Genomic DNA, 18581 nt, shown 5'->3' on the forward strand with positions numbered 1-18581 from the left:
AGGAAATGCGTAAAGTATTTATGCAGAACACAGTCAAAGTAAAAATACAATACCAGAAAAAAATTCACACCACTTTAGTAACAGAGTACAATTTGATAAATAATTTGACACCAAAAAGACAACAATCCAATTAGTAGAACCAGAGAGATGGCAATTTGAAAGATTTAGGTAAAAGATATTGCACTTAAAAGCAAAAAGCGCCAATTTATCTGAATAGGGATATAGTCAAAAGTTCAGGCTGACCACGATGAAGTGCGGGCCAGATTCAGGGACCAGGTTAGGCCCGCTGAGAATTGTACCTTGTGGCAGGGAAGTGGGGCGCTGCGTGGCGTATCAGCGTTCTGAGAAGCAATGCGGTGTCCTGAGTCGAGTTTCATCACCCTACGTCTGTTGCAATGAAGAGCTGTGAGGTGAGAGATGAGTCGAGTTGCATCGGGTCCGATGGGGAGATGCAAGGGTAGCAATGTTAAATCCTGAATATCATTGTATCATGCTGCGCTGGTTGCAATGAGGAGCTGCAAGGGCTGTGTCGGATTTAGTCGCTCTGCGACGGTTCTGATGGATAGGGACCAGAGCTGGGCTGGCACCTTCATCCCCAATTCAAAGGGTCTAGGACAGGGGAGGAACCACTTGGGGGTTAGAACACACAGGAGGCAAGTGCATGGTTAAAGGGTGTTGAAGAACTTTGAGTCGATCTGGTGGTCATGGGTTCAAGGTGCGAGTCTAGTCCTCCTCCATAAGGCAGCAGAGCAGGCCTTCATGCAGGCAACACAGCAGGGGCAATCTCCTGAGTCTTCAACAGGTCCAAGGGAGATCCGAAGGAATTCAGTCTGAGGGCCCAATATTTTTACATGGTGCCAGCTTTGAAGTGGAACAACTTCCAGGAGTTTCTCCCTACAGAGGTGTCTGGGATATTCTGCCTCTCTGCACTAATGCCAGTGTGTCTGGGGCACAAAAGGCTAGTGTGAAGTTCTTTGTATGTGAGCTGAGCTAGTACCATTGAAGTGCAATTGTGGTAGGTGACAGCTTTCTACTCATTAAGTCAGAGACGCGCCATCCTGCCAACACCCAGACCCACCACTGAGATGCTTTCTGGGAGGAATACACAAAGGCCAACTGCCAACTACAGCTAGCCATGTGTCCCAAGAAGAGGCTGTAGACAGCAAATAGTGAGGCCAAGAAAATACCAACTTTCTAAAAGTGGCATTTTCTAAAATTGTGACTTAAAATCCAACATTCCTATTAAAGAGGGTTTTAAAATTACAATTCCTCAGTGACCAAAGACGACTTTTCTACCTGTTCCCAATCAAACGTTATCACTTATTAAATGTAATCAGGTAACCCAATGTTATCTTATGGGAGAGGAAGGCCTTGCAGTAGTGAAAAACACATTTGAGAGTTTTTCTCTACAACAACATGTGAAATATAAAAGTACATGTCCACCTTTTTAAACACAACACACCCTACTGTTGAGCTGTTTAGGGCCTACCAGAGGGGTGACATATGTATTAGAAAGGAAGGTTTCGGCCTGACAAAAGTTTTATTTTGCAAGGTCAAAATGACAGCTTACAACTGCACACAGGCTGCAATGACCTGAGACCTGTTTCAAAGGCTACTAAAGTGAGTGGCACCATTTCTGCTGCAGGCCCACTAATAGCATTTAATTCACAGGCCCTGGGTACATGTAGTACCTCTTTACCAGAGACTTAAAAGAAAATGAAACATGGCAATTGGGCGTAAGCCAATTTCATCATGTTTAAGGGAGAGAGCAGAAGCACTTTAGCACACAAGTACACAGAGTCCTAAATGCCAAGAGAAACAGGTTCAGAAAACAGGTGGGTGAAGGCAAAAATTTTGGGGAAAGACTATCCTAAGGCTGACAGGTCTAATATAATCCTACAAGTTTCAAACCAAGCAATTTCATGATTTCATCTTATTAACCAGCCACCTGCCATTCTTCTGTCCAGCTTTTTTAAGTTGCTCAAAAAGGTCATTTAGATACCTGCTTATTTTTGCTCACTCCATTGACAAACTGACAAAATAAGCTACAGTGACCTTTACAATTAACTGATGCTACAAGTCTCATCCACTCAGCTTATTCAATGTAGGCAAGAATAATGAACCCATTGTTTTGTTAAGATGAGTGTGGTATCTTGGTTGTAATGCACAGCAAAAAAGGGAGCAGTTGTTACTGTAGATAAAACACTGCTGCAGGGTTTGAGACTCAGATCTCTCATGCCAATCTACTTTCATTGCTGACCTTAAACAAGCCTTTATGAAGCCTCCTCACCCCCATTGCCATTCACTTTATGAGCTATCAGGATTGGCCTAGCCTAAAAGGCAATCTGGCTGAGCCATACGGGCTGGTCTAAACTGTCTGTGTATGGGCAGAATTTTTGGCTGTCTGTGGACCTGATATTATGGTCTTGAGGGACGTTTTTACTGTTAATTTCCCTGATATTACTACAAACATTGCCTGCATCAACAACAAATGCATCGAGTCTCCCATACCTTGCAAACTCCTATACGGCATTCAAAAGTGCCTCAATGTGAAAATGTGGGCACATTTATAGGTACCCGACTCGCAAATGGGCAGCACTTTTAACTTGATGCCCGGGCTATCTTTTGTCCCAGTTCAACTCTGGACGTGATAGATCATATGACTTAATACTGCATTGAGCTAGTAGATCCTAACAGAATACTCTTATAATTAACAGAGCTAATAGACTTGTGAGCACTAATCAGCAAAACAATGAGGCAGTGCGTGTAGAGATAGTGCACACAGACTCATTTCAATGTTTTCAGAGATAAGGCAGTAGAGAGATAGTAGCTATTTCTAAGAAGTTGTGCCCATTCTTAGAGGGCTGAGCAGAGCTGAAGTTGTGGAAAAACCCTTGTCTAGCACTGTAAACTTTTATTGAACTCAGATAAGATGTTCTGAAAGTGAAGGCAGTAGGAGTTGGAGGAAAAGGTATTTTATCAATAGAGCTGCACGTGCTGAAGTCTTTACAGAACACAAGACAGTTCACGCTTGGAGAGGGGCAGTACAATCCTTCTGACTTTCTATAAGTAGGGAAAAAGTCTGCCTCCACTATGGTACAAAATAACTGTAAGGCAACGTCATGTTTAAAGTAAGTATAGCCGAAAGCTTGAAGGCTCTCAAAGGGATGAAAAACCTTTTTTTTCCAGAAAAGTAAACATCTCTTTCACATTCATATCAGATTTGTGTACATTGGCAAAAGCACTAAGCAACTTTAGAACTACTCTTCACCAGTGTGGCCAGAATATATATTTGGAATTCGTGGAACTTCTTGTGCCAGTTGAACAAATTACTAACCTTTGGTAACAATGTATCTGTAAGAGACATACAATAGTTCTAGATTCCTTACCTTAGAATTACCCTGAGGTGTCAGACTGGATCCGGAGAATTTTTTCTGTAGCAGTACCCCTGCGTGTCGGTAGGTGGCGTCTGTCGACTCTGCATCCGTCTTCGTGGTCGCCGGGATGACGTTGCGGTGTCTACTTAGACGCCGCCCCTGCATGCTGATGTCAGTTCTGACAAACTTTCCACGCTAGAAGCGCAGAGCCATGCAAGACACTGACCACTAGTGCACAAAACTAGGGCCTTGGAATGGAGTCCCTAAAGCTAGAAGTCAGTTGGCAGAACGGGGAGGATGGTAAGGAATCTAACACTAATGTATGTCTTTTACAGATATATCGTTATTGAAGGAAAGTAACTTGTTCATCTGAAAGAGACCATTATTTATAGATTCCTTACCTTAGAATAGATACCCCAGCAAAGCTAACCCTGGAGGTGGGTCTGCGAACTAAGTTCACACCAGAAAGTCATGGAGAACAGAACGGCCATAAAAAGCTGTCTCTCCAGACTTGGCTATCCAGGCAGTAATGTGTTGTGAATGTGTACAGGGATGCCCACGTGGTTGCCTGGCAGATGTCAATCAGCGGAACTCCACGTCCCAAATCAGTAGAGGCTGCTGTTGCCCTGGTAGAGTGGGCGCGGAGTCCTACTGGAGGTTCCTTTTTTGCCAAAGAATAGCAGATTTTGATGCACAGGACAACCAGTCAAGTGAAGGTACGTTTGTGCACCTCCGACCTTTCTTGGCACCTACATAACCAATGAAGAGTTGATCGTCCATCTGGAAATCTTTAGTAGGACAGCACACATTTGAGTCCAGAAGGTGGAGTCTCTTCTCCTCTTTGGAAGGGTGCGGAGGCGAGAAGATGGTGGGCAATGTGATGGTCTGACCTATGTGGAAAGAGGTAACTTTGGGCAGAAAAGAGGGCCTAGTGCGAAGGACCACTTTGTCCGGATGAACTGCAAGAAATGGAGATTTGGCGGAAAGTGCCTGAAGCTCACTCACCCTGCGAGCAGATGTGATGGCAAGCAGGAAAACAGTCTTCAAGGTAAGAAGACGAAGAGGACAATTACGTAGTGGCTTGAAGGGAGCACACATAAGAAAGTAAGAACAAGATTCAAGTCCCACTGGGGCATTACGAAAGGAGAAGGAGGAAAGAGAGGAGTAATACCCCATAGAAATCTATTTACAATCGGAGACTTTAAAAGAAAAGGCTGATCAGGAAGGTGCAGAAAGGCAGAGATGGCTGAAAGGTAGCCTTTAAGAGTGCCCAGAGCAGAGCCCTGCTGGGCCAAAGATAGAGTAAAGAGGAGAACCTCGGAAAGAGGGGCAGAAAGGGGATCCACAGCCTTTGCTGTGCACCATGCCACAAATTTGTTCCATCTACAGGCGCATACCATTTTAGTGGAGGGACGCCTTGCTGCCAAGGTGACATTACAGACTTCGGGAGGAAGGTCGAAAGCTGTCAATATCGTAGCTCAATCTCCATGCAAGGAGGTGGAGGCTGGACAGGTTTGGGTGGAGGACGATCCCCTGCTGCTGCGACTGAAGATCCTCCAGAAGAGGCAGTCTGATCTGAGGATCGATGGCCATGCTCAAGAGCTCCGGTACCAGACTCTTTGTGCCCAGTCCGGAGCCACAAGATTGACTTGAGCCCGGACGCGCTTGATTTTCCTTCAGCAATCTGGGCAGACGTGGTATAGGCAGAACGGCGTACAGGAGGCCGCAAATAAACTCAAAAAGCTTTGCCGAGCGAGTGCCGCCTTGAAAACTCCAATGCACAGAACTGCTGACATTGAGCGTTCTTTTCAGTGGCGAACAGTTCTAACTAAGGCTCTCCCCACTGCCGAAGGAGACCTTGCACCACCTCAGAGTGAAGAAGCCATTTGTGATCCATCATGCTCCGGCGGCTGAGTTCGTCCACCCTGGCATTCAGGGAACCTGCCATGTGTTGAACCACCAGGGATATGCACTGATGTTCCAACCATATTCAACGGCGAAGAGCCTCTTGAAATAGGATCCAGGACCCCACCCCGCCATGTATGTTGCAGTACCACATGACGGTGGGGGTGTCTGTGAACACCTGCACTACTCTAACTTTGACAAAAGAAAGGAATGCATTCAGAACAAGATGGATCACCCGGAGCTCCAAAAGGTTGATGTGGAGTCTAGAATCTGCTGGAGACTAGAGACCCTTGATCTCCCCATCACCCAAGTGGACGTCTCATCCCAGGAGTGACACATCCGTCACTACTGTGACCTCTGGTTGGGGAAGGGAGAGGGATCTGCCGCTGACCCAATCTTGGTTCGTAAGTCACCACTGCAATTGATGACCATTACCCTCTGAGATCCCCTGATGCTGTGCCCACTGAAACTTCAGGCCCCACTGCAGAGCCCGCATTTGCCACCAGGCATGATCCACCAGCAGGATGCAGGAGGCCATAAGGCCCAGCAGCCTCTGGGTCATTCTAACCGAAATCCAGGATAGAGGCTGAAACCTCTATATCATAGCCTGAATATCCTGGACTCGCATCTCGGGAGGATAAGCACGAAACTGCACTGTATCCAGAACTGCTCTGATGAAAAAGCTAAGAGGCAATCAGTTGTGACTTCGGCACGTTGACAGTGATACCCAGTGAGTGCAGGAGGCCAGCCCTAGTCTGGAGGTGGGAGACAACCGCCTAGGGCGAGCTTGTCTTCAACAGTCAATCGTCAGGATAGGGGAAGACTAGAACCCTTATCGGAGCAAATAAGCTGCGTCTACCACCATCACTTTTGTGAACACCCGAGGGGCACTGGTATGGCCAAAAGGGAGCATGGTAAACTGAAAATGCTTGTGTCCTACCGTGAACCGGAGGTAATGACTGTGGGCTGGCAGGACAGAGATGTGAAAATAGGCGTCCCGCAAGTCCAATGCTACAATCCAGTCTCTGGGATCGAAGGCAAACAGGACCTACTTCTGTCACAGTGACCCTTTTGATCAGTCCCTTGGTCAAGAGAACTGCAACTTCCTGGCAGAGAAGGGCCAAGTGATTCTCCGACATGCAAAGTGCTGGTAGCATGGAGGGAGGGATAGTCTTGAAGGGGAGGGAGTATACCCTTCGGAATATCTCCAAAACCCACCTGCTCTGACATGATGTTTTGCCAGTGGGGAAGGTGATGGCGAATCCTGCTGCCTACTGGCCTCTGGGGGCCCTGAAAGGTCGGACTAAGAGGGTTTGGACGCTGCTGCGGGGTGAGATGGAGGGGAGGGGGCATGGGTGGACTGGCCCATCCGCTGGGCCCTTAACCCGCATCGCTGGGTCACGCGTGAATGGCCATGTAGAGGCTGGGTAGCTCGTGTGGCTTTGTGTCCAGATTGAGTGGGGCACCCCTTCCATGAAAGGGGTGAAAGGCGGACTGCGTGGGGCGAGAGGTTGCAGCGAGGCTCAATGATTTGGTCATAGCACTAGAAGCCTTGAGGCACTTGAGCGCGGAGTCCGCCTTGTCACCGAATAGGCGACGGCCATCAAAGGGCATGTCCCGGAGGGTGGATTGGACATCTCCAGAGAAACCAGACGTCCTGAGCCAGGTGTAGCGCCTCAAGGCTACTGACATGGAAACCAATCTGCCCATAGAGTTGGCGGTATCCAGCCCACACCAAATGGTGAACTTAGCTGCGTCTCGACCCTCTGCCACTGCGTGGGTGAGAATGACCTGGGCCTCCTCCAGGCACTCTGGCAGCACTTGCGCAACCGTATCCCACATCGTATGGGTATAACAGCCCAAGAGGCAAGCAGGGTTCACCGACCCCAGCGCTAAGCTGGCAGAAGAAAATATCTTCTCAAGGTAGTATAGCTTCTTGGATTCCCTATATGAAGGAGCAGTAGGGAATGCACCTTTAGAAGATGAGACTTGGACTACCAATCTCTCGTGGGTAGGGTGTTGGGAAAGGAACAGTGGGTCGCCCGTGCCGGGCGGTGGCGTTGGGCAATCATCCTGTCTACAGGAGCCACTGTGCTGGGCTTGGACCAAGTGCCCAGTAGGACGTCGGTGAAGGCTTCATCAAAAGGCAGCAGGGGCTCCGAAGAGGCTGCTGCCGGTTGAAGCACCTCTGTCAGGAGGTTAGTCCTGACTGCCACGGTAGGAAGCTCCAAGGCCTCAGCCGCCCTATTCAACACCACTACATACAAAGCTTTCTGCTCCGCAGCGGCGGTAGGGGGGAGAGTATGCCAAGGCCTGGGGAGGTATCCAAACCACTGGCATCACCCAAGTCTTGTTGCCGGTCTGGCTATTCAAGCTGGTCAGCTAAAGGGTCTACAGACCCCTTCCAGTCCTCCTCACCCTCCTCTGGCTGCCACTAAGGGTGGTAGGGAACGCCAGGATGGAACAGAGGCACAAACGTACCTTCCGGCGCCGGTACCAATGTCGAGCGATGTGAGTCTGTTGCTGTGTCGAACACGGGGGTGAGGTTGGGGTCAACGCCGGTTGGGGGCACAACCGGCGCCGCGGGCTTGGTCACTGGAATTGGTGCCGGGGAAGGTACCGTGCGGTCGACCGGCATCGATCCGGATACAGGCCTGGGTCCTCGGGCCGGAGCTGCCGGCATCCAAGGCCCAGTCTGTGGGGCCCAAAGGCACCGCCGGCGGAGTCCGGCTGCCTAAAGATGCAATGAAGTGCTTCGTAAAAAGCTCAAAGCTGGACAGGGGACGCTCCAGCTCCGGGAAAGGGAGGGAAGCACAGAGCCGAAGACGGCGCTAGAGAGCGACGACGCTCCGAGTGCTGCGTCGTGTCGGCCAACAGACAGGGAGAAGGCGAAGAGCGACGATGCTTCCTCTTCTTCTTGTGCCTTAACTTACCCGAGGAGTGCGAAGACTACGATGACGAGTAGTTCGAGTAGTTGCGTCTCCGCGACCTGTCCCGAGACCTTGCTCTCGACCGGGACCTCGAACGACGCGGAGCGGAATGCTGGGCCTTCAAGACCTTTCAAGACCGCTCCTGCAAAGACTTTGGATTCATGGTCCAGCAGTCGGAGCACAACCTCAGGTCATGGTTGCGCTCAAGGCACCAGAGGCACACAAGGTGCAGATCTGTGATGGACATCAATTTGTGAGAAGAGTCACAAGGCTTGAAGCTGGTCTGGCGATGGGACAGCCCTCGTGTTACCAGGAGTGAAAAAGACTCAAAAAGACGTTGAAAAAAGTTTAGTAAAAAAATTACTAAGGGGCAAGCTCTCTACAGATTGGGGCTGGCTGGTGCAGAAAAACAAAGAACTGATGTCAGTGCGCAGAGGCAGTGTCGAAGTAGACACTGAGACGTCATCCCGGCGACCAGGACGCTGGTGACGGACGCGGAGTTGACCGACGCCACCTACTGATGCACAAGGTACAGCTACAGAAAAATTCTCCTGATCCTCCAGTCTGATATCTGGGGGTAAGTCTAAGGTAAGGAATCTATAACTAATGGTCTCTTTCAGATACAAAGGCAAATGTTGGGGTTGTTTCTTGTTATATATTCTTATTTTGATCCTCTCAAGGCAATATTTTATAGAACATGCTTTCTTTGATCATAGAATGATATTAATAAATGCTTGTTTTAAGTTGCGTTTGGTTTCTTGCAGTTTCAAATCAAGCACATAACATACGAACTCTGCACTTGAAATGTTGGGTCACTTCTGCGGATAGATGCAAGACTAGACAGGAGAACAGCAACAGACATAACATTCAGTACAAGGAAAATGGCCCGCTATACAAGATGTACTGGGACCAAACAATAATTACACACACAAAATACTAAGTAAGCCACAGATTAAATAAGCTCTTGCACAGCCAACATATCTCAGTTTATAATGCATGTTCAGTTCTTCTATTACTTTGCCAATAATTTTTACACTTTGCTGGCACTGGCTAAGTCAATAGTGGTAGCCTGCCCTGCATCATGGAAAGGTATTTTCTATACTTCCCAAATGAACTTCAAGTTGTGAAGTTGGGTGTCAGCTATCTTGGAAGTATGCAACACAATGTACAGCCATTTTAGAAAATCATTTTTGTAGTCCCAGTGTCTAGGCTCAAAGTGGCAGCTATGCTCCGAGAGAAATTACACAAGCTGCACAAACAGACAAATAGCCTTTTACTACGACAATACTTAGTCGTTTCTCTTTTAAATGAATGCCAAATCTTAAAGAACAAGTTACGTACGTGCGGTAACGATGTATCTGGCAGAGACATATATTAGTTGTAGATTCCTCACCTTAGAATTTCTCCCAGGCATCAGTCTGGATCTGGAGATTTTGTACCCCTGCACGATCAGCTCCACGTCCATCATTGGCGACAGGATGACGTCACTGGACATATACAGATGTCGCCCATGTGCGGTGACGTCCGTATTAACACGACTTTCCACGCCAGAAGTGCAGAGCAATGAAAGACACTGACCACTGGTGAGCCAAGCTAGGGCCCTTTGGGGAAGTCCCTATCCCTAGAAATCAGTTAGCTAAGTGGGGAGGATGGGTTAGGTGGTAAGGAATCTACTAATATAGGTCTCTACCAGATACATTGTTACCGAAGGTAAGTAACTTGTTCATCTGATAAGACTATTAGTTGTAGATTCCTTACATTTGAATAGCTACCCCAGCAATACCATCCCTGGAGTAGAGTCGGCAAATCAAGATCATACCAGGAAGCCCTGCAGGACCGAACGGGCAAAGTACATGTCCCACTGGACTTGGCTGTCCAGGCAGTAGTGTCTGGAAAACGTGTGCAGGGATGCCTGACAGATATTAAGGAGTGGGACTCAGTGGTTGCCGCTGTAGCTCTAGTGGAGTGAGCACGCAACCCCACAGGAGGTTCCTTTTTTGCCAAAGCATAGCATATTTAAATGCAGAGGACAACCCATTGAGAAATGGTCCGTTTTTGCACAGCCCGACCTTTGTTGACGACCACACAACCAATGAACAGTTAATCAACCAACCGGAAGTCTTTATGATAAAAATAAAAAGACAATGCACGTTTTGGGTCTAGACAGTGGAGTCTCTCCTCCTTGGAGGGATGCGGGGGCAGGAAAAAGGTGGGCAGAGTGATGGACTGTCCCACAAGAAAGGGCGTGAGCACTTTAGGAAGTAACAAAGCTCTTGTTCGAAGCACCACTTTATCCGGATGGGCAGACAGATAAGGAGGCTTGGAAGATAGCGTTTGAAACGCGCTAACTTTTGAGCAGAGGTACTGGCAATAAGGAAAAGCAGTTTTCAGAGTCAACAGCCCGAGAGGACAATCATGAAGAGGCTTGAAGGGAGAGCACACAAAGGTTAAAACCAAATTTAAATCCCATTGGGGCATTATGAAAGGTAAACGGATGGAACAACTGAGTAAAGTCCTTAAAAAACCTACTAACAATGGGAAATTTGGATAAAGAAGGCTGATCTGGCAGTCATAGAAAGGCAGAGATAGCTGCAAGATAATCTTTTAGGGTGCCCAAAGCAGAGCTGGCCCAAAGAAAGTATGTGCAAGAGAACCTCTGACAGAGGGGCAGAAATGGGGCCAACAGCCGCCTTCACTGTGCACCATGACACAAATTTGTTCCATCTACAGGCGTATCCTGTTTTAGTGGAGGGATGCCTGGCTGCCAAGATGACATCACAGACTTCGGTTGAAGGTCGAAATCAGTCCACTGCCCCCGCTCAATCTCCACGCAAGGAGGTGGAGACTGGACAGGTTTGGGTGAAGAACTGTCCCTTGCTGCTGCGACAGAAGATCCACCCGAAAGGGAAGTCTGATCAGAGGATCGATGGCCATGCTCAGAAGGTCTGAATACCAGTCTCTTTGTGCCCAATTCCGAGCCACAAGAATGACTTGAGCCCAGTCGTGCTTGGTCTTCCTGAACACTCTGGGCAGAAGTGGTGTAGGTGGAAAGGCGTAGAGAAGGCCGAAACTCCACTCTGCAACACTTTCTGTTGCCAAGTGAGCGCCGCATTGGAATCTCCAACGCGCAATAATGCTAACATTGCGTGCTCTCTCCGGAGTCAAAAAGATCTAGCCAAGGTTCTCCCCACCGCTGAAAGACAACTTGTGCCAACTCCGGCTGGAGATGCCATTAGTGATAGACCAGGCACCGATGGCTGAGCTCGTCTGCTTGGGCGTTCAGAGAACCCACCTGGCTTATGCCCTGATGTTCCAGCCATGTCCAGAGGCAGGGGGCCTCTTGACAAAGGGTCCACGACCCCACCTAGCCAGTTTGTTACAATATCACATGGCGGTGGTGTTGTCCATTAACACCTGCACCACTTTTCCTTTGAGAGAGGGAAGGAATGCTTTCAGTGCCAGTCTGATCGCCTAGAGCTCCAGAAGGTTGATAGAGACCAGACTCTGCCAGAGACCAGACACCTCTGATATCCGCCTCTCCCAGGTAGCCGCCCCTTCCCAGGAGGGACGCATCAGTCGCAACCGTTGGATCTGGTTGGGGAAAGGGAGAGGGATCTGCATCTAACATCATCTTTGTTCGTTAGCCACCACTGCAGTTCCCCCCGAGATCTGGATGCAGTTGGACAGATTCTGGTAATGCTACGCCCACTGGAACCTCAGGTCCCACTGCAGAGCCTGCATATGCCATCTGGCATGATACACCAGCAGGATGCAGGAGGCCATGAGGCCCAGCAGCGTCAGTCATTCTCACCGAAATCCGGGATAGAGGCTGAAACATCGGGATCATAGCCCGAATATCCCAGACTCGCTGCTCTGAAGGATAAGCCTGAAACTGCACTATGCCCAGTTGTAAGGGAGCGTCTGAGAGGGAGCCAGGTGTAACTTTGGCATGTTGATAGTGAACCCCAGCAAGTGCAAGAGGTCTGCCATAGTCTGGAAGTCGGAGACGACAGCTTGGGGCAAGCTCGCCTGCAGTCAGTCGTTGAGATAGGGGAAGACTGGCACCCCTGATCTGCGCCGATGAGCTGCGAACACCCCCATCACCTTTGTGAACATTCGAGTGGAACTGATGAGGCCAAAGGGAAGCACTGTAAACTGAAAGTGTTCCTGGCCCACCATGAACAGTAAGTATTGTCTATGGGTAGGCAGGAAGGGGATCTGGAAATAAGCATCCTGCAAGTCCAACGGTACCATCCAGTCTCCTGGGTCGAGGGCAGAAAGGACCTGTGCCAAAGTGAGCATTTTGAAATTCTCCTTCCGGAGGAAGTAGTTGAAAATCTAGAGGTCCAGGATGGAACGCAGGCCCTTATCCTTCTTGGGCACCAGAAGTAGCAGGAATAACAACCACGTCCTTCTTCTGACACTGGGACCCTCTCTATGGCCCCCATGGCCAAGAGCCGCAACTTTCTTGTGGAGAAGCAGCAAATGATCCTCCGACATTTGATCATTGGAGGGTAGCATGGCAGGAGGGGTGGTCTCAAAAGGGAGGGAGTAGCCCCTTCGGACAATTTACAGAACCCACCTATTGAATGTGATGGATTGCCAGTGGAGGAGTTGATGGTAAATCCTGCCTCCAACTGGCAGATACTGGGCCTGAAACATCAGACTAGGAAGGTTTGGAGGCAGTGGCAGGGGGGAACGGGTGGACAGGCCTGTCTGCTGGCTCTCTGACCCACGGAGATGCTGGGTCACACGCCCGCGACCATGCAGAGGTTTGACTGCATACATGACTCGGTGGCCGGGATGGACTGCATGTGGCTCGTGCCCCTTCCGCAGCCACGAAAGGCAGACTGAGGTAGACGGGAGGTAGCTGTTAGGCCCAAAGATCTGGATGTAGCTTGAGAATCCTTGAAGCGCTCAAGCTCTAAATCTGCCTTGTAGCTGAAAAAGTGAGTGCCATCGAAGGGTATGTCCATCAAAAAAGATTGGACATAGCGTGGCTTGCTACCAAGCAAGATTGCCGCAAGCTAACGGGACTCCGAGGGTGAGCCATATTGGTTGTGGGGGCCAGGACTCCTGCTGTGAGCGTCTGTGAAGGAAGATACCGCACGCGCTGATAGACTGATGCAGTGTCGGCTGACAGGCGCCGGCGGGACTTAATTGTGTTGGGTGGGCAGCTGTGGCCCATCCCCCGCACCGGGCACTAACCAGAGGCTTGGAAGCTACGGTCATACGTGATCAGACTGCGAATCATCCGCGCGCGAATACCACAGGTCAAAGCACATTGCCTGCAGTATAGAATAGTGGCCTGAGAGACCACGTGGTTGGGCAAGAATGAGCAGCAGAGGAAACCGCGCGTCCCAGCAGGGGAAACTGGACACATTTGAATATGGTAAAGACTTTCCACCGTTGCCAGAACATACCGGGCGTACAGATAAAACTCCAGAATAGGCGGGAGCGCCTAAGGTGACGCTGGAGGACATTATGGCTGCCCTAAATAATGTACAGACAACAGTAGGATCAATCTCCATGGATGTGACCTTTCTTAGAGCGGATTTCCAGAAGATGTCGGCAAGGGTCACGGAGGTGGAGCAGAAGACTGCATCCCTCACAAAAGACACTACCACGTTACTCCAAAGGGTGTCACAGCTGGAGGCCGAAAACAAACGTATCGCGACAAAGTTGGATGATCAAGAAGGACGGTCTCGTCGCAATAATGTCTGAATTACGGGAATTCCCAAAAGTAAGGGGAGCCTTGCCATGGACCTTTATGTGGAGGAACTGATCAAAACTAGGCTCCAACCTAGAGAGCTTTCAACCTTTTTCTCAGTGGAACGCGCACACAGGGTGCCGTGAGACAGGCCTAAGCCCGGGGCACCCCCTCGACCAGTACTGGCTCGCATCTTGAATTTCCGCGGCAGAGATGTCATTCTACAGATGGCCTGCGTGGCGCCTCCAATGCGAGTACAGAATTCGACAATAGCTTTCTTCCCGGACTACATGGCAGCAGTGTCGGCACGTCGCAGAAGTTTCCTGGAAGTGAAGAAAAAACGGAGAGCCCGTGAACTGCCTTACTCAATGCTATTTCTGGCAAGGCTACGGGTGGTAGCGGACAGGAAGACATGTTTTTTTTTTTGACGCCGGAGGAGACTCATGACTGGCTCAAAGGTGAAGGGCCATGGCCGCACCGACGGGCGACGTCAAAGATCGGAGGACGACAACGAGGATCCTGAGCGATGGACGGAGGAGGGCGAACAGTTGCAAGTAGAGGCCGGCGAGTGAAATGATGCGGGATATCCCGGCGATGCACTTTGACAACGAACATTGGCACCTGCTCTGAAGCGCCTAGACTGAGCACTGACAATGGACTTATTAGTAACAAAGAACTCTGGGGCAGGGGATGTGAATGGACTTTCTCGGACTTCCCGCTCCCACACACGCAAGTAATGCTTACGGGTTGGGGAACTGAGCACTCTGCTGAGTTAGGGTGGGGGGCAGTTTGGAGTCCGCATGGCAGGGAGGCAGGGAGGGGGTGGGGGGTTGGGACGGTTTACATGTTTTTCTTTCCTAGGCCTAAAGTTAAGTTTGGAGATGGTCAATGGTTACATGCACACACAAGGGGGTCTATGACTCACAATAGCAAGTCCTTAATACCCTTCAGAAACTCCTCCAGACATGGCATTAAGGGATATAGGCGAAGGGGCGCCTGATGCACATTCGCTGACACTGGTACCGCCCTCTCATTGCTTACATGTAACGTGCGTGGTCTGGGGGACAGAATAAAACGGGGTTTGGTTCTGTGTTACATCAAAAGGTGCGCCCGGCGGTAGTACTGCTGCAAGAGACGCACCTAATCCGTACTGCGAGCAAGGCATTGGATAGATGGGGATATAAGATGGTGGTACATTCAGAGTTCTCTTCCGGGTCCAGAGGAGTAGGGATATTGGTGCAGAAGCAATTCCCAATAATAATAAAAGACACCAAAACTGATGGAGCAGGGCGATTCGCGGCATTGACTACACATTGGGAGGGGAGGCCTCTTAACATCCTCCTGCGCTACACACAGTGGCGAACCCAGACCTTAATGAATTTTTGCTAGGACTACCGGAGGGAGAGCTACTCCTGGGCGGGGACTTTAACACTGTCATGGACGGGACACTTGATAGATATCCTCCACGGCTGGGCGGTGCAGGAGTGTCTTGTCTAGGGAGCTTCCTGGACGCGCTAGGGCTCATGGATATATGGCGGCGGCATCACCTGACAGAGCAGCAATGCACGTGTCACCCGGGGGTACACAACAGTTTAACAAGAATTGATTACTTCCTGGGTTCAATGGGAAGTCCTAAAAGCGTCGACAATATAGAGATAAGGCCCAGAGGGATTTCGGACCACTCCCATATCTTTCTGAGCTACACTCACTACCAACGTACGAGGCGCAGTATATACACAATACACCCTGGCTATTTGCAAATCCCCACGGTTCGAAAGGCAATCGCAAAAGCGACAAACCTATATTTCCAAAAAAACGCTGCGTCGGTAGACTCCTCGACTATCCTATGGGAGGCATAAAAAACTGTTCTTCGGGGTCAAGCCATTGCCTCCATTGCGGCACATAAGCGTGAGAAACAGCTTGAGTTTACCTCGCTAGCCCGATAGCTACAGACTGCAGAAACCCAACACGCCACTGACACGTCATATACCCTACAACTAGCGCAGAGACGGCATAAAGAGTACCTAACAGAGTTGACCACACAGCAGATAGAAACCAAGCGACATATGATCTATAATGTGGGGGACAAAGCCGGTAAATCACTGGACAAGAGGGATAAAGGGGACAAATGGATGGCACAACTATGTACTGATGAAGGCCGGGTGATAACTGACCCACGAAAGATATTGCAGGCACTAGCAAGTCATTTTCAAACAGTTTATACATAACCCAGTACCATGACGATGGAGGAGGCACTGACTTATGAGCAAGATCTGGATATGCCCAGGCTTGCCCCAGATGCAGTAAGCGAACTTGAGGCAGATCTTACAGTAGAGGAGCTGCAGGCGGTAATCGGGGCGCTGCAGTCCGGTAAAGCTGTAGGGCCAAACGGTATCCCTGTAGAACTTTATAAGAAAATGGTTGGCACCGTCGCCCCGCATTTGCTTAACATGCTCACAAACAGTCTAGAAGTGGGCGAACTTCCACTGGACCAACGCGTGGCTACTATAGTGGCTATCCCAAAACCGGGGAAAACCAGCTGATAAATGCACTTCCTACCACCCTATATCATTACTAAATGCGGAGGCTAAGATCCTCGCAAAACTGTTAGCGACTAGACTAATGCCCCACTTATTGATAATCATTCATCCAGACCAGTCTGGTTTCATGCCGGGCAGGAATACGGCTCTTAATCGGACTACACGGCGTCCTAGCCCGCACAGTTTATTTACAAGAACCCGCAGTAGTGCGGTCATTGGACGCACAGATGGCGTTCGACACGGTTGAAAGGCCCTTTCTGTTCGCGGTATTGCGCCACCTAGGCTTTGGGACAAAGTTTTGTGCGTGGATAGGGCTCCTATACTCCAAACCCATGGCTCATGTTACTGCTAATGGCCACATATCTGAGGACTTTCCCCTGTCGCGAGGCACGCGCCAGGGTTGTCCCCTGTCGCCGCTGCTCGTGGCTCTAGTACTGGAGCCTCTGGCAGCATGGATACGGTGGGAGCCCATGATAAAGGGACTCAAGTGGACTCACAACTGGGAGGACCGCATCTCCTTATACGCGGATGTGTTGCTCTATCTATCCTCTCCAAGGCCATGAACTGGTCCAAATCTGTACTCTACGTGTTGCATGGTCCTCCACCGCAACTCCCAGTGGACTGCCCACTTCTGATAACTGAGGATACATTTAAATATCTGGGCATATTTGTAACATCTGACTCTGTGAAATTCCTTAAACTAAACATGCAGCCATCGCTAGATCAACCTTAAAAGAGATGTGCGCCATTGGGGTACCCTGCCGCTAACTCTGCTGGGGAAAGCAGCACTTTTCAAAATGATGTCCCTACCCCGCTTTTCATAGGTGTTGGAAAACACATCGTTTCAGGTGCCACCCTCCTTCTTCCGCACCATCACGGCGCAGGTCTCTAGCCTTCTATGGGGCAATAAGCCTGCACGTATCGCGCAGTCAAAGTTGACGAGCGGCTGGTATGATGGAGTGATAGCACTCCCCAATATTCAGCTTTACTACTGGGCTGCGCAGTTGAAAGAAATTAACCAGTGGCTTCATGCCCCGCAGTCGGACCCGGCATTTAAGGCGGACAGGGAACAGCTAGGCACGAGAGGGCTGGGCCACATTGGGGATCATGATTGCTAAGCGGAATGTAGCTCAAAAGTGGGGGGCTGTAGGGGTGCCAACGCTTGCCACGTGGGGAAGAGACATGGACTCGGCTATGTTTGCTGAACGAACGTTATTTATTAGTAAGGGGTGCCCTGAAAAGTGGAGTACAATCTGGGGGCATGGAATACCTTCAGAGGGGACATATGCGAACCACCACCAGTGCAGGACGATGAGAATTCGGATTTGGAATAATAATATACTTGTAGACTGCAGGGGAGGCTATGGTCACAACAATGTTATGATGGCAGGACATGAGTTGAGTCTCTCTGACTGTGCTATTATGTACTGTGATAATATACTTTGTTGGAACGTTAAATGTACGATTTACCATTGCATTGTTCTTGAAAACAATACAAATTTAAATATAAATAAAAGTTAAAAAAATAAATACAAATAAGGATTGGAAATCCCTCAAGACGCCAGAAGTCCTCAATCGGCATAGCATCTGAGAGCTACCGTTGTGGCAATCGTACTGCCCAGTGGGTCTTGGTATCCAGTCAACAATGGAGGTGAATTTGGTTGGTCTCTCCTGTCCACAACTACCTGAAAGAGAACGGCCTGGGCCTCCTCCAGGCACTGAGAGAGCACCTGCACAACCATATCCCAGATAGTATGAGAGTATCGGCCCAAGACGCAAGCAGTATTTACCGACTGCAATGCAAAGCTGGAGGAAGAAAATATCCTCTTCCTAAGAGTATCCAGCTTCTTTGATTGCCTATATGGGGGAGCTGAATGTGTCTTTCGAACATGAGGCTTAGACAACCAAGATATTAGGGTAAGGATGCTGCGTTGGGAACGCTGGGTTGCCCGGAGCGGGGAGGTGGCGGGCCATTGTCCTGTCCATAGGAGCCCCTGTGCAGGGCTTGTGCCAGGTGCACAGAAGGACATCAGTGAGGGCTTCATTGAAGGGCAAAAGGGGTTCGGAAGTGGAAGCTGCAGGCTGAAGCGCCTCTGTCAGGAGGTTAGTCCTGACTGCC

General features: G+C 49.6%; 1 protein-coding gene across 1 annotated transcript in view; it reads right to left on the reverse strand.

Moving 5' to 3' along the window:
• Positions 1 to 18581, reverse strand: part of GARRE1 (granule associated Rac and RHOG effector 1) — a 553275-nt gene that overhangs the window by 58675 nt on the left and 476019 nt on the right. The window lies entirely within an intron of this gene.

This window comes from Lissotriton vulgaris, unplaced genomic scaffold (assembly GCF_964263255.1).
Source record: "Lissotriton vulgaris unplaced genomic scaffold, aLisVul1.2 SCAFFOLD_1284, whole genome shotgun sequence".
NCBI classification, from domain to species: domain Eukaryota; kingdom Metazoa; phylum Chordata; class Amphibia; order Caudata; family Salamandridae; genus Lissotriton; species Lissotriton vulgaris.